A 16,612-nucleotide genomic window follows, 5' to 3' on the forward strand; every position below is an offset into this window, starting at 1 on the left:
CATCTGCAAAATGAATATCCAGAGGTAACAGTAAGTGTGGAAAGAAGTGGGAAATACCAGCATGCCAATGCCACACAGAATACCACTGAAGTCATTGAAATGTAAAGTTGTACTGTCTCACCTGTGTGTCATTGGAAGTACTGACGGATCACAGATGTTCTGTTGTCCACATCCACTGCCTCCTCATCCTCACTGTCCACAGGGTCCACTGCTGCCACAGGGGGCTCTCCAGTTTCCTCCTCCTGCAGATAAGGTACATGGAGTCTAAGGGCCAGGTTGTGCAACATGCAACATGTCACTACTATCTGGCAGACCTTCTTGGGTGAGTAGCACGGGGATCCACCTGTCAGATGGAGGCACTGGAACCTGGCCTTCAGGAGGCCAAAGGTCCTTTCTATGATCCTTCTGGTTCGGCCATGTGCCTCATTATAACGTTCTTCTGCCTTTGTCCCGGCATTCCTCACAGGGGTCAGCAGCCATGATAGGTTTGGGTAGCCAGACTCACCTGCAAATATTGAGGGAGAACATTTAGCCACATACTATCCTATATGGCCAACACCATAGGCATAGACCAACATATACCGGGTGGGAACCAGGGCTCACCTTTTAGCCACACCCTGTGCCTCTGTAGATGAGACATCACATTTGGGATGCTGCTATTCCTCAGGAGAAAGGCATCATGCACTGACCCAGGATACTTAGCACTGACGTGGGAGATGTACTTGTCTGCCAAGCACACCATCTGCACATTCATGGAGTGGAAACTCTTACGATTCCTGAACACCTGTTTATTCTGGCAGGGGGTTACAAATGCAATATGTGTTCCGTCAATCGCACCAATTATATTGGGGATATGTCCCAATGCATAGAATCCGGCCTTCACAGTGGCCAAGTCCTCTACCTGGAGGAATGCATTGTGGCTGCACATCTGCACATATGTTTTATCAGGGCAGACAACACTCTTGTCAGCACTATTGAGAACATTGGCTGTGACATTCCTGCTGCCAAGCCCACTGTCACTTGGAAAGAACCAGTTGCCAGGAAATGGAGAACTAACAGCACTTGCACAAGAGGAGGGATCCCAGTGGGGTGACGGTTAGCAAATATCAGGTCAGGCTCCAATTGGGCACACAGCTCTGTGATTGTGGCCCTGTCCAGTCTATAGGTGATAATGATGTGCCTGTCCTCCAGTGTAGCCAAGTCCACCAGGGGTCTGTTCACGGGGGTATGTCTCCACCTCCTATTCATCTGCAGCGGTAGGTATCTAAGGGGCAAAAGAGTGAGGAGGCTGTCACAAACTGAACAATGGAGCCACAACAGCAGTCCGCAATGTGCGAACATGTAATGGGACAGTGTAATTTGTGAAGTATGTGCCTATTTATCCTATGACGCAGCATTAATCCATAGGCCTGTCCCCCCCCCCCCAAAATGGCGGCCACCTGTCCTGTGTGGAGGGACAGGTGGAAGTGAGGTAATATCGCTGATGTTGTGCGCCGTGGCGGTAGGCGGTCGGGAACCGCCGTGCAATTCCTCATTGGTTATAATTGAGCCCTTTGGGGTACAGTGGCCAGTGGTGATCTACGCCGGCGATGATGGTATGCACCGCCGCTGATGTGATTGCCATTTTCTATCATATTCATCACTTGTTTCCTGACCTTCCATAGGAGAGGACCTACACTGCATGTGCTGCTCTGACCTGTGTCTGGAACCTACCATGGCCCGTGTGACCGGGGAAAGGGCCCCAGCCTTCATTTCGGAGGAGTTGGAGCGACTGGTGGATGGGTTCCTACCCCAGAACGGACTGCTGTATGGGTCTCCAGAGCAACAGGTGAGTACACTGTGGGCACGATGCATGTGGCATGAATGCATGGTGTTGTGTGTGTGAAGGCCTCATGTAAGGGGGGTTGGTGGATGTCCTCTTGGCGGTGTACACGTTGTGTGTTGGGCTATGTGTGTGCCAATGGTGATGGAAATGGGTATGGTGGGCCATTTGTGTTACTGGCTGGACTGTTTGTCTATTGGTGTTCTCCTGTATTGCCTCTGCAGGTTAGCGCCTATCAAAAGAAGGGTATATGGTGTGCCATCACCAAGGACGTGCGGACCCTGGCGGTCTATGGCAGGCGAAGCACCCACTGTCACAAACGGTGGGATGACCTGAGTCGCTGGGCACAGAAGACCGCAGAGGCCCAGCTGGAGATGGCCTCCCAACGAGGAAGGGGTGCCCGTCGGACACTGACCCCCTGATGGCCCACATACTGGCGGTGGCCTATCCTGAGCTGGATGGGCGCTTGAGGGCATCACAGCAGCCAAAAGCGGGTGAGTACAGTGGCCATCATTGAAGCTCACACCTGGAGGGGTGGTATCCGGGTGGTGGTTGTGTGTCAGCGGGTGCCCCTAGGCCAGGCCAGACATAGCAGCGTAGGTCATCTGGTGGGTAAGGGTCTGAAGGAGAAATACTTCTTACCTAGCTTGTTAGTATTCACTACTGGTCAGGGCTGTGTGGGTCCCAGGTGTGCTGCAGTGGGCGGTGTGGACCTCTCCTCATTCCTTGTTGGGTAGCCATTTCACTGGTAGTGCAATGCATAGTGCGTAGGCATGTTCCCTGTATGTGAGTGTGCTGTGTTTGCCAACGTTGGTGTTGGTGCAGTCACTGACCCAGTGTATCCTTTTTCTCTCCCCCCTTTCATGTTTTATCATCCTGTCCTTCTGTGCATTAGCATCATCTGGCGGAGGAGCAGAGGCACCGGCGACAGAGGGAGCTGCATCCCACAGGACCCTGGAGGCAGAGTCCAATGACGCTGAGGGCACCAGTAGGACGGAGGGCGAGTGGAGCACCACAGCGGAGACTGGAGGGGACAACACAGACTCTGATACCTCCTCCGATGGGAGCTCCCTGGTGGTGGCAGACACCTCTGTGACCACCCCAGCTGCAGGTACAGCCGCAACCCCCGTACCAGCACCGCCGTCCTAGTAGCCCCTCAGTGAGTTGCCCGTGCCCGCTCACCCAGAAGGGTGGGCATCTCCTTCGCCCCAGACACCTCAGGCCCTGTCCCAATGAGCCCTGCTGCCTTGAGTGAGGAGGCTATTGACCTCCTGAGATCCATCTCTGTAGGGCAGTCAACCATTGTGAATGCCATCCAGGGGCTGCCAGCCCAGATGCAGCAATCTAATGCATTCCTGGAGGGCATTCATGGTTGATTGGCAGCGAAACAGAGATCGATTCAGGCTCTGGCCTCCTCTCTGATGGCAGCCATTGTCCCTGTTTCTACCGTCCCCCCTCCAACTTCCACTTCCCAGTCCCATTCTCCTCAAACCCGACCCATCCCAAGCACACAGGGATGCATACACACAAGACAACACCCAAGAGTGTCACAGGCAAACACAAGCACTACACTTCATCCCACAGGCACTCACACAAACACCATTTTTTTGCAGACGCAACAACATCTACTCTTTCCACTGTCTCCCCCTCCTCCTCCTCCACCTTCCACCCAGTTATGTCCACACTCACACCTGCATGCACTACATCATCATCCACTACCAGCATCACCACACCAAGCAGGACACACAACTCACTGACAGACACCTCCACAACATCCAAGCACACGTCCCCTGTGTCCTCTCCCACCGTGTCTGTTCCCCCCCTCCTAAGGTACACAAACGCAAGCACTCAGACACCCAACAGCCATCCACCTCACAACAGCATATAGCCCATGCACCTGCACCCAAATCCAGCAGATAAACACCTCCAACAACCACTCCCTCATCCTCCACTCCCATTACTCCTCCCTCTTCCCACCCCAACGTCCCTAAAAAGCTTTTCCTTTTCCAGATTGACCTCTTCCCTACCCCTCCCCCCGTCCTGCACGTATGGGCAGGGTAGCAAGGACCCAGCCAAGCACCTCAGCCAAACAGTCCATGGGCCCAGTGGTAGCAGCACCTATTCGTGGTGGAAAGGATTCCAGGCCACAAATACTGAAGTGGAAGAAACCTGCACCAGTCACAAAGAAAGGGAAGGAGCCTGCACCAGCCACAAAGAAGGGGAAGGAGTCTGCACCGACCACAAAGAAGGGGAAGGAGCCTGCACCAGCCACAAAGAAGGGGAAGGAGCCTGCACCAGCCACAAAGAAGGGGAAGGAGCCTGCACTAGCAGCTGTCATGGAGCATCCACGGCCAGCAGTGGTTGTGCAGCCATCAGAGAGTGCAAGGGCTGAGCAGGAGCCTCCCACAACCACCAACACAGTGCAGCCATCGGAGGGTGCAGGGGCTGAGCAGGAGCCTCCCACAACCACAGTGCAGCCATCGGAGGGTGCAGGGGCTGAGCAGGAGCCTCCCACAACCACAACTACAGTGCAGCCGTCATGCAGGCGGACGTCATATAGTCCAGCCTCCAAGGGCTGCTGTGCAGCCTGCCCCCTCCAGAACCAGTGGAGTATTCACCCACTCGAGAGACTGTGGCCTTGCACTCCCCAGGACCAAGCACAGGGCATGTTGCCCCCTCCAGAACCAGTGGGGAAGACACCCACTCAAGAGACTGTGGCCTTGCACTCCCCAGGACCAAGCACAGGGCATGCTGCCCCATCCAGAACCAGTGGTCTTGTTTCCACATCTGGCTGAGGTGCCACCCCCTCCCCCTGAGGTGCCTGCCTATTCGCCAACTGATGCCCCTGCAGTGTTTTCTCCGTATTGGGGCAGGATTCGAGTGGGGCCTTGGACTTTGCCCTGTGGCCATGTGGGCCCTGTGAACTATGGACTGGGCAGTGTCCCTTTTTTATACATTTGTACATATCTCTTGCATTGCCACATTGACTTATTAGTTTTGATGTTGATCTTATTACAATCACTTTAGTGAATTCCTGTTGTCCTTGCCTTATTCTGCCGATTATCGGGTGAAAATTGTTTTTCTTGTGCAGCTGGTTGTGTGTATGGTGTGTGTAGTGTGTGTGTTGTGTGTGTGTATGTCACTCTCGTTTTCCTCCCGCCCTCCCTTGTATGCTAAGTGTCTGTACTCACCATCGTCGTCTTCGCCGGCGTTTGCTGTTCCAGGTGGATCATGACGTAGAAGATCATCGTGAAAACTTGTAGTTCTGGTTCCATGGCGGCATGGTTCTTCCCTATGTCTCCAAAGTTGAATCCTTTGACTTTTGTGCTCTGTTTCCACCAGGCTTTTGATGGCGTTGGTACTGCCCCGGAAAAGGTGGCCGATTGAAGGGTCAAAATATGGTGGGTGATACTTTGTCTTCCACCTGGCTGTAGGCGGCTACCGCCATGGTGCCTGTTGTTTCCGCCCTGGCGGTCGGTGTGGTACATTGGCTGTCTTTCGGAGATACTACCGCCATGGCCATAATTTGGTGGTAGTTACCGCCAGCCTGATGGCGGTATTACTGCCACTTTATCACCGACCGCCAGGGTTGTTATGAGGGCCTAAATGTGTCATCACATAAAATTATCACTCACAAATTTCGCATCAGTTAAAATTCTGTAATTTCAACCCCTTCAAATCTTTGTTCCCTTTTTGAATTTTCCCTAAACTTTCCCTTTTCTTTTCTTCCCTACTCTGATTTTTCTTCACCTTTTTCAATTTAATCCTTTTACACAATTTACATATTCCCCCTGCTCCAATTAGGCAAACCACAAGAATTAATATTCCCTGTATTATTTTCAATAAAATTCCTTTCCCAATGTTGCTGAGCCAATTTCCCACTGAAGCAAAATATTTGCCAACTTTCTCCCAAACACCTGGTTCTTTCAATTCTTTCAAATCAGTACTTTCATTAGTCAGATTAGTAACTAAGCTTCTAATTTCTTTACTATCATCAGGAATGAACAAACAGCAATGCCTAGAATTAAGTATTTTGCAAACTCCGCCATCCTTCGCCAAAAGAATGTCTAAAGCAAGTTTATTCTGAAGAGTCATAGCTCTTTCAGCAGCTAATTCAGTATCTATCAGGATTATGACTCCTGAAAAATTTGTCAGCATGTTATCCACAATAGTAGACAACTTTCGAATCTTTATCGAATTCAGAACAATTTCCACTGAAGGAATTATTGCTCCAAATATATTCCCCACTATACCAGAAGGAGACTCTCTCCTTTGTCTAACGTGATGGAACTCAATCACTTTCGGAAATTTCTTTAAGTTGTTAAGTTGAAAAATCTTTGGGAAGGCTATCCACATAAAACATGTCCCATACTATCCTCTTGGAAGACGGTAATAAGCATTAGGACCACAGATGTAATATATCCCAGGAATCGCTGGATCTTGTCCATTCAACATGTCCATTTACTCTGAAACAAAAACACATGTCTACATTCACTCGTTCCCACAAATAAAGTGTCAGTGCAAGATTTAGGCCTATATACACAAAGCTTCCCTATGGGTTGTGCATCTAAGGCTAATTTCCCCTGTGTTTTCATTGCACTATAAGCATAATCATTTGCATATGTCCTTTTCTCTAAACCTTTTTCTAACTTCTCCTTCAACACCTTTCTCCTGTCATCTGTGTGATCTAAGAAGCTCTTTTCTAAAGGTGTAAGCAAGCATTTTAGGTTATTCTTGTGAGCATAAGCTGTGCCAAAAGTTAATGTAGGTTCAAATAAACCTCTAATTAATACTATGTCATTATCCCTAGCTACTCTACTCTGATACCTAATTATGGGGACAAATGAAACAACTACGTCATGGTTAGAATAGAAATACTGAATGTACTCCTGGTTATAGAATCTTGTTAGCAACAGACTACAACTTATCCCATAAGTAAGAGGCTAACTATGATAAGTAACTCCTTCTTCGACTGATGAAGGGATCTGCGTGCACACAAAACAGTTATTTGCATCCATCATCTCAACATACTCAGCAAGCAATAGAAGACATTAGAAGAAAGTTCCCCTAGGGCATTACTCCCTACATGCAAATATTTCTCATCTAACCTAAACCTCTCTATTGCTGTTAATGCAGTAGATGTCTCAAAAACGTAGGTATGGTTGGCTTCACTCTTGTCAAGAACAGTCATACCCACAATCAATATCACGAACAATATCACCCACACAATTGCCAAACCAATACTCAAGTATTTACAACACCTATTCTTCCTACCCTGTTGGCTAATGTTACTCATGATCTGTAAGAGAATCAGAAAGCAGAAGAGACATTTTAGAAAAAATGCATGAAAATCAAAAACAAAAACAAGGTTCTTCTTTCAGCAGTTATTTACAGCTTTCAGTCTCACTTCCAGGATCCTTTGTCAAAAATCGGTAAGCAGCTTGTCAAAATCAGGTTTCAAAGTCAAACCAGGTTATCAAAGTCTTTTCCGGTTACTTTCACCAGTCTCTTCCTCTTGGCACTTTTCTCAGATTGTTTCAACAGTTCAGTTTATCAGCTTCCTTCAAGTGCCAAAATATTGACCTATAATGTCTCGATCAAAACAAAAAGACAAAAATTATTTCTGCCATTCACTTGTAGTTGCATACGCCCATTTAGGACCTGAGTATCTTCGACTTGCTATTCTCTTTCTTTTCAACTTTCGATCACCATTCAATTCTCCTTTACTTAGATCTTCTCTCCTTGTTGTATCTACTTCTTCCTCGATTGTTGTCTCAACTGCTCTTTACTTGTGATTCCGGCCACTTATCTCCTTTCAGTGGACCCTTTGTCAATGTTCTTTTCATTGTTGAACTTGAAACTTCTTCTTGCTCTTTGGTGCATTCTCTTGACGGACCTGCATCTGGTTCAGGAGGAGTCAGATCACAATGGCTTTGATCTGCCTCAACTCCTTCCCTCTTGGGGTCTGACAATTGCTCTATTTGTCTCTCAAAATCATCTGCTTCTGGGAAAGCCCTCCTCTGACTAGGCTCTCCTGCTGCCTCAATTGAGATAGGCTCACCATCACCCTTTTGGAGGTCTCCTCCTTCGTCTCTCACAGGAATGACTGAACCATCCTCAATGGGCTCAGATCCGGTCTCAGTTCCCATTTGTTCTCCTTCCAGCCCTGAGACTGGTCCTATTGTTGTTGGTGTTCTCAACAATTCTGCTTCTTCATCAGACAGACATACCACTTTCTTTGAGTGGCTGGCATGGATCCAATTCAGATCTCCAGCGCATTTCACAGCTGTGGAAGTGGTCAGAACTACCTGGAAGGGACCCTTCCAACGAGGCTTCAAACACGTCTTCCTCATGTGTTTCCAGACCACAACCCAGTCACTGGCTCTTAGATTGATTCCTGGGTCATGGATCGGTTGCAGTGTGGTGGCTTCTACCTGCTGAGAGAAAGAGCAAGCCACATCAGCCAGATCTTTTCAGTAGTCCAACACCATATCATCTGTAATGTTGACAAGTGCATTTGCAGGCACCGCTGGCAATCTCATGGCTCGGCCCATAAGGATCTCATGCGGCGATAATCCAGTCTTCCTGTCAGGTGTGTTTCTCATTTTCATCAGAACTAAAGGCAGTGCGTCGGGCCATTTCAGATTTGTGGACACACACATCTTTGCAACTCTTGACTTCAAGGTGCCATTCATTTGTTCCACTAGTCCTGATGCTTCAGGGAGGTAACTACAATGCAACTTCTGCTCAATGTTCAATGCGGCACACAGTAATTTAATTACTTCATTGTTGAAATTACTTCCGCTATCAGATTCTAAAGAGATCGGAAACCCAAAATGTGGTATCAGTTCCCTAAGCAGTAGTTTTGCTACTGTGAGACTGTCATTTCTCTGTGTAGGGTACGCTTCAATCCAGTGACTAAAGATGCAAACACTCACTGTAAGGAAATGCCTCCTTGGCATGGTTGCCCCCTGGCTTTTTGCCTTTGCTGATGCTATGTTTACAATTGAAAGTGTGCTGAGGCCTGCTAACCAGGCCCCAGCACCAGTGTTCTTTCCCTAACCTGTACTTTTGTATCCACAATTGGCAGACCCTGGCATCCAGATAAGTCCCTTGTAACTGGTACTTCTAGTACCAAGGGCCCTGATGCCAAGGAAGGTCTCTAAGGGCTGCAGCATGTCTTATGCCACCCTGGAGACCTCTCACTCAGCACAGACACCCTGCTTGCCAGCTTGTGTGTGCTAGTGAGGACAAAACGAGTAAGTCGACATGGCACTCCCCTCAGGGTGCCATGCCAGCCTCTCACTGCCTATGCAGTATAGGTAAGACACCCCTCTAGCAGGCCTTACAGCCCTAAGGCAGGGTGCACTATACCATAGGTGAGGGTACCAGTGCATGAGCATGGTACCCCTACAGTGTCTAAACAAAACCTTAGACATTGTAAGTGCAGGGTAGCCATAAGAGTATATGGTCTGGGAGTTTGTCAAACACGAACTCCACAGCACCATAATGGCTACACTGAAAACTGGGAAGTTTGGTATCAAACTTCTCAGCACAATAAATGCACACTGATGCCAGTGTACATTTTATTGTCAAATACACCCCAGAGGGCACCTTAGAGGTGCCCCCTGAAACTTAACCGACTATCTGTGTAGGCTGACTAGTTTTAACAGCCTGCCACAAACCGAGACATGTTGCTGGCCCCATGGGGAGAGTGCCTTTGTCACTCTGAGGCCAGTAACAAAGCCTGCACTGGGTGGAGATGCTAACACCTCCCCCAGGCAGGAATTGTCACACCTGGCGGTGAGCCTCAAAGGCTCACCTCCTTTGTGCCAACCCAGCAGGACACTCCAGCTAGTGGAGTTGCCCGCCCCCTCCGGCCAGGCCCCACTTTTGGCGGCAAGGCCGGAGAAAATAATGAGAAAAACAAGGAGGAGTCACTGGCCAGTCAGGACAGCCCCTAAGGTGTCCTGAGCTGAAGTGACTCTAACTTTTAGAAATCCTCCATCTTGCAGATGGAGGATTCCCCCAATAGGGTTAGGATCGTGACCCCCTCCCCTTGGGAGGAGGCACAAAGAGGGTGTACCCACCCTCAGGGCTAGTAGCCATTGGCTACTAACCCCCCAGACCTAAACACGCCCTTAAATTTAGTATTTAAGGGCTACCCTGAACCCTAGAAAATTAGATTCCTGCAACTACAAGAAGAAGGACTGCCCAGCTGAAAACCCCTGCAGCGGAAGACCAGAAGACGACAACTGCCTTGGCTCCAGAAACTCACCGGCCTGTCTCCTGCCTTCCAAAGATCCTGCTCCAGCGACGCCTTCCAAAGGGACCAGCGACCTCGACATCCTCTGAGGACTGCCCCTGCTTCGAAAAGACAAGAAACTCCCGAGGACAGCGGACCTGCTCCAAGAAAGGCTGCGACTCTGTTTCCAGCAGCTTTAAAGAACCCTGCAAGCTCCCCGCAAGAAGCGTGAGACTTGCAACACTGCACCCGGCGACCCCGACTCGGCTGGTGGAGATCCGACACCTCAGGCGGGACCCCAGGACTACTCTGATACTGTGAGTACCAAAACCTGTCCCCCCTGAGCCCCCACAGCGCCGCCTGCAGAGGGAATCCCGAGGCTTCCCCTGACCGCGACTCTTTGAACCTAAAGTCCCGACGCCTGGGAGAGACCCTGCACCCGCAGCCCCCAGGACCTGAAGGACCGGACTTTCACTGGAGAAGTGACCCCCAGGAGTCCCTCTCCCTTGCCCAAGTGGAGGTTTCCCCGAGGAATCCCCCCCTTGCCTGCCTGCAGCGCTGAAGAGATCCCGAGATCTCTCATAGACTAACATTGCGAACCCGACGCTTGTTTCTACACTGCACCCGGCCGCCCCCGCGCCGCTGAGGGTGAAATTTCTGTGTGGACCTGTGTCCCCCCCGGTGCCCTACAAAACCCCCCTGGTCTGCCCTCCGAAGACGCGGGTACTTACCTGCAAGCAGACCGGAACCGGGGCACCCCCTTCTCTCCATTCTAGCCTATGTGTTTTGGGCACCACTTTGAACTCTGCACCTGACCGGCCCTGAGCTGCTGGTGTGGTGACTTTGGGGTTGCTCTGAACCCCCAACGGTGGGCTACCTTGGACCAAGAACTAAGCCCTGTAAGTGTCTTACTTACCTGGTTAACCTAACAAATACTTACCTCCCCTAGGAACTGTGAAAATTGCACTAAGTGTCCACTTTTAAAACAGCTATTTGTGAATAACTTGAAAAGTATACATGCAATTTTGATGATTTGAAGTTCCTAAAGTACTTACCTGCAATACCTTTCGAATGAGATATTACATGTAGAATTTGAACCTGTGGTTCTTAAAATAAACTAAGAAAAGATATTTTTCTATACAAAAACCTATTGGCTGGATTTGTCTCTGAGTGTGTGTACCTCATTTATTGTCTATGTGTATGTACAACAAATGCTTAACACTACTCCTTGGATAAGCCTACTGCTCGACCACACTACCACAAAATAGAGCATTAGTATTATCTCTTTTTGCCACTATCTTACCTCTAAGGGGAACCCTTGGACTCTGTGCATGCTATTCCTTACTTTGAAATAGCACATACAGAGCCAACTTCCTACATTGGTGGATCAGCGGTGGGGTACAAGACTTTGCATTTGCTGGACTACTCAGCCAATACCTGATCACACGACAAATTCCAAAATTGTCATTAGAAATTCATTTTTGCAATTTGAAATTTTTCTAAATTCTTAAAAGTCCTGCTAGGGCCTTGTGTGTTAAGTCCCTGTTTAGCATTGTCTTTTAGAGTTAAAAGTTTGTTAAAAGTTTGAAATTAGATTCTAGAAACAGTTTTAGATTCTTTAAAAAGTATTCCAACTCTTAGCAGAATAATGTCTGATACAGAGATGCAGGTGGTGGAACTCGACACCACACCTTACCTCCATCTTAAGATGAGGGAGCTAAGGTCTCTCTGTAATATAAAGAAAATAACCATTGGCTCCAGACCTACCAAAATTCAGCTCCAGGAGCTGTTGGCAGAGTTTGAAAAAGCCAACCCCTCTGATGATGACATCACAGAGGAAGAAATTAGTGACTTGGAGGCCAATGTCCCTCCTCCAGTCCTAAATAGGGAGAACAGGACCCCTCAAGTCCTGTCTCCAACTGTGTTAGTCAGAAATAGTGAGTCCCTCACAGGAGGGTCCCACATTTCTGAAATCACTGAGGATGCTCTCAGTGAAGATGACCTCCTGTTAGCCAGGATGGCCAAAAGATTGGCTTTAGAGAGACAGCTCCTAGCCATAGAAAGGGAAAGACAAGAGATGGGCCTAGGACCCATCAATGGTGGCAGCAATATAAATAGGGTCAGAGATTCTCCTGACATGTTAAAAATCCCCAAAGGGATTGTGACAAAATATGAAGATGGTGATGACATCACCAAGTGGTTCACAGCTTTTGAGAGGGCTTGTGTAACCAGAAAAGTGAACAGATCTCACTGGGGTGCTCTCCTTTGGGAAATGTTCACTGGAAAGTGTAGGGATAGACTCCTCACACTCTCTGGAAAAGATGCAGAATCTTATGACCTCATGAAGGGTACCCTGATTGAGGGCTTCGGATTCTCCACTGAGGAGTACAGGATTAGGTTCAGGGGGGCTCAAAAATCCTCGAGCCAGACCTGGGTTGACTTTGTTGACTACTCAGTGAAAACACTAGATGGTTGGATTCAAGGCAGTGGTGTAAGTAATTATGATGGGCTGTACAATTTATTTGTGAAAGAACACCTATTGAGTAATTGTTTCAATGATAAACTGCATCAGCATCTGGTAGACCTAGGACCAATTTCTCCCCAAGAATTGGGAAAGAAGGCGGACCATTGGGTCAAGACAAGGGTGTCCAAGACTTCAACAGGGGGTGACCAAAAGAAAGGGGTCACAAAGACTCCCCAGGGGAAGGGTGATGAGACAGCCAAAACTAAAAATAGTAAAGAGTCTTCTACAGGCCCCCAAAAACCTGCACAGGAGGGTGGGCCCAGAACCTCTTCACAAAACAATGGGTACAAGGGTAAAAACTTTGATCCCAAAAAGGCCTGGTGTCATAGCTGTAAACAGCATGGACACCAAACTGGAGACAAGGCCTGTCCCAAGAAAGGTTCCACTCCAAACTCACATCCAGGTAACACTGGTATGGCTAGTCTCCAAGTGGGATCAACAGTGTGCCCAGAGCAAATCAGGGTCCACACTGAAGCTACTCTAGTTTCTGAGGGTGGGGTGGATTTAGCCACACTAGCTGTCTGGCCGCCTAACATGCAAAAATACAGACAGCAACTCTTAATTAATGGGACTAGAATAGAGGGCCTGAGGGATACAGGTGCCAGTGTCACCATGGTGACAGAGAAACTGGTTTCCCCTGGCCAATACCTGACTGGAAAAACTTACACAGTCACCAACGCTGACAATCAGAGAAAAGTACATCCCATGGCAATGGTTACTTTAGAATGGGGAGGGGTCAATGGCCTGAAACAGGTGGTGGTCTCCTCAAATATCCCAGTGGACTGTCTGCTTGGAAATGACCTGGAGTCCTCAGCATGGGCTGAGGTAGAGCTAAAAACCCATGCAGCAATGCTGGGTATCCCTGAACTGGTGTGTGTGAAAACAAGAGCACAATGCAAGGCACAGGGTGAACAAGTAGAGCTGGAGTCTGGAAGAATGGCCCAGCCTACCAAGAGAACAGGAAAGTCAGTTGGGAAACCAACTACAACCCAGCAAAAGAAAGGGAACCTCTCTTCTCAGGAAGAAGTTCTGCCCTCTGAGGGAACTGAGCCTTTGGAGCTTGAACCTTATCAGGTTGAGCTCTTAGGCCCAGGGGGACCCTCAAGGGAGGAGCTGTGTAAGGGACAAGAAACCTGTCCCTCTCTTGAAGGCCTTAGGCAGCAAGCTGCTGAAGAGTCCAAAGGCAAGAAAAATGGAACGCATAGGGTCTATTGGGAAGATGGACTCCTGTACACTGAGGCCAGAGACCCCAAACCTGGTGCCACTAGGAGAGTGGTAGTGCCTCAGCTGTTCAGGAAGTTCATCCTAACATTGGCCCATGACATTCCCCTTGCTGGACATTTGGGACAAACCAAGACGTGGGAGAGGTTAGTCAACCACTTCTACTGGCCCAATATGTCCAACATGGTTAAGGAGTTTTGCCTCTCCTGCCCCACCTGTCAAGCCAGTGGTAAGACAGGTGGGCACCCAAAGGCCCCCCTCATTCCACTTCCAGTGGTGGGGGTTCCCTTTGAAAGAGTGGGTGTGGACATAGTTGGTCCACTAGAACCTCCCACAGCCTCAGGAAATATGTATATCCTGGTAGTAGTGGATCATGCTACCAGGTATCCTGAAGCTATTCCCCTTAGGTCGACTACTGCCCCTGCAGTAGCCAAGGCCCTCATTGGTATCTTTACCAGAGTGGGTTTCCCTAAGGAGGTGGTGTCTGACAGAGGTACCAACTTCATGTCAGCCTACCTAAAGCATATGTGGAATGAGTGTGGAGTGACTTATAAATTCACTACACCATACCATCCCCAAACTAATGGCTTGGTTGAGAGATTCAACAAGACATTAAAAGGCATGATCATGGGGCTCCCAGAAAAACTCAAAAGGAGATGGGATGTCCTCTTGCCATGTCTGCTTTTCGCTTACAGAGAGGTGCCACAGAAGGGAGTAGGATTCTCACCCTTTGAACTTCTGTTTGGTCATCCTGTAAGGGGACCACTTGCCCTTGTTAAAGAAGGCTGGGAGAGACCTCTCCATGAGCCTAAACAGGACATAGTGGACTATGTACTTGGCCTTCGCTCTAGAATGGCAGAGTACATGGAAAAGGCAACCAAAAACCTTGAGGCCAGCCAACAGCTCCAGAAGTTTTGGTATGACCAAAAGGCTGCACTGGTTGAGTTCCAACCAGGGCAGAAAGTCTGGGTTCTGGAGCCTGTGGCTCCCAGGGCACTCCAGGACAAATGGAGTGGCCCTTACCCAGTACTAGAAAGGAAGAGTCAGGTCACCTACCTGGTGGACCTGGGCACAAGCAGGAGCCCCAAGAGGGTGATCCATGTGAACCGCCTTAAACTCTTCCATGACAGGGCTGATGTGAATCTGTTGATGGTAACAGATGAGGATCAGGAGGCAGAGAGTGAACCTCTCCCTGATCTTCTGTCATCAGACCCAAAAGATGGCACAGTAGATGGAGTGATCTACTCAGACACCCTCTCTGGCCAACAGCAAGCTGATTGTAGGACAGTCCTACAATAGTTTCCTGAACTCTTCTCCTTAACCCCTGGTCAGACACACCTGTGTACCCATGATGTGGACACAGGAGACAGCATGCCTGTCAAGAACAAAATCTTTAGACAATCTGACCATGTTAAAGAAAGCATCAAGGTGGAAGTCCACAAGATGCTGGAATTGGGAGTAATTGAGCGCTCTGACTGCCCCTGGGCTAGCCCAGTGGTCTTAGTCCCCAAACCTCACACCAAAGATGGAAAGAAAGAGATGAGGTTTTGTGTGGACTACAGAGGGCTCAATTCTGTCACCAAGACAGATGCCCATCCAATTCCAAGAGCTGATGAGCTCATTGATAAATTAGGTGCTGCCAAATTTCTAAGTACCTTTGACTTGACAGCAGGGTACTGGCAAATAAAAATGGCACCTGGAGCAAAAGAAAAGACAGCATTCTCCACACCTGATGGGCATTATCAGTTTACTGTTATGCCCTTTGGTTTAAAGAATGCCCCTGCCACCTTCCAAAGGTTGGTGAATCAAGTCCTTGCTGGCTTGGAGTCCTTTAGCACAGCTTATCTTGATGATATTGCTGTCTTTAGCTCCACCTGGCAGGATCACCTGGTCCACCTGAAGAAGGTTTTGAAGGCTCTGCAATCTGCAGGCCTCTCTATCAAGGCATCCAAATGCCAGATAGGGCAGGGAACTGTGGTTTACTTGGGCCACCTTGTAGGTGGAGGCCAAGTTCAGCCACTCCAACCCAAGATCCAGACTATTCTGGACTGGGTAGCTCCAAAAACCCAGACTCAAGTCAGGGCATTCCTTGGCTTGACTGGGTATTACAGGAGGTTTGTGAAGGGATATGGATCCATTGTGACAGCCCTCACTGAACTCACCTCCAAGAAAATGCCCAAGAAAGTGAACTGGACTGTGGAATGCCAACAGGCCTTTGACACCCTGAAACAAGCAATGTGCTCAGCACCAGTTCTAAAAGCTCCAGATTATTCTAAGCAGTTCATTGTGCAGACTGATGCCTCTGAACATGGGATAGGGGCAGTTTTGTCCCAAACAAATGATGATGGCCTTGACCAGCCTGTTGCTTTCATTAGCAGGAGGTTACTCCCCAGGGAGCAGCGTTGGAGTGCCATTGAGAGGGAGGCCTTTGCTGTGGTTTGGTCCCTGAAGAAGCTGAGACCATACCTCTTTGGGACTCACTTCCTAGTTCAAACTGACCACAGACCTCTCAAATGGCTGATGCAAATGAAAGGTGAAAATCCTAAACTGTTGAGGTGGTCCATCTCCCTACAGGGAATGGACTTCATAGTGGAACACAGACCTGGGACTGCCCATGCCAATGCAGATGGCCTTTCCAGGTTCTTCCACTTAGAAAATGAAGACTCTCTTGGGAAAGGTTAGTCTCATCCTCTTTCGTTTGGGGGGGGGGGTTGTGTAAGGAAATGCCTCCTTGGCATGGTTGCCCCCTGGCTTTTTGCCTTTGCTGATGCTATGTTTACAATTGAAAGTGTGCTGAGGC

This window comes from Pleurodeles waltl, chromosome 5 (genome assembly GCF_031143425.1).
Source record: "Pleurodeles waltl isolate 20211129_DDA chromosome 5, aPleWal1.hap1.20221129, whole genome shotgun sequence".
NCBI classification, from domain to species: Eukaryota; Metazoa; Chordata; class Amphibia; order Caudata; family Salamandridae; genus Pleurodeles; species Pleurodeles waltl.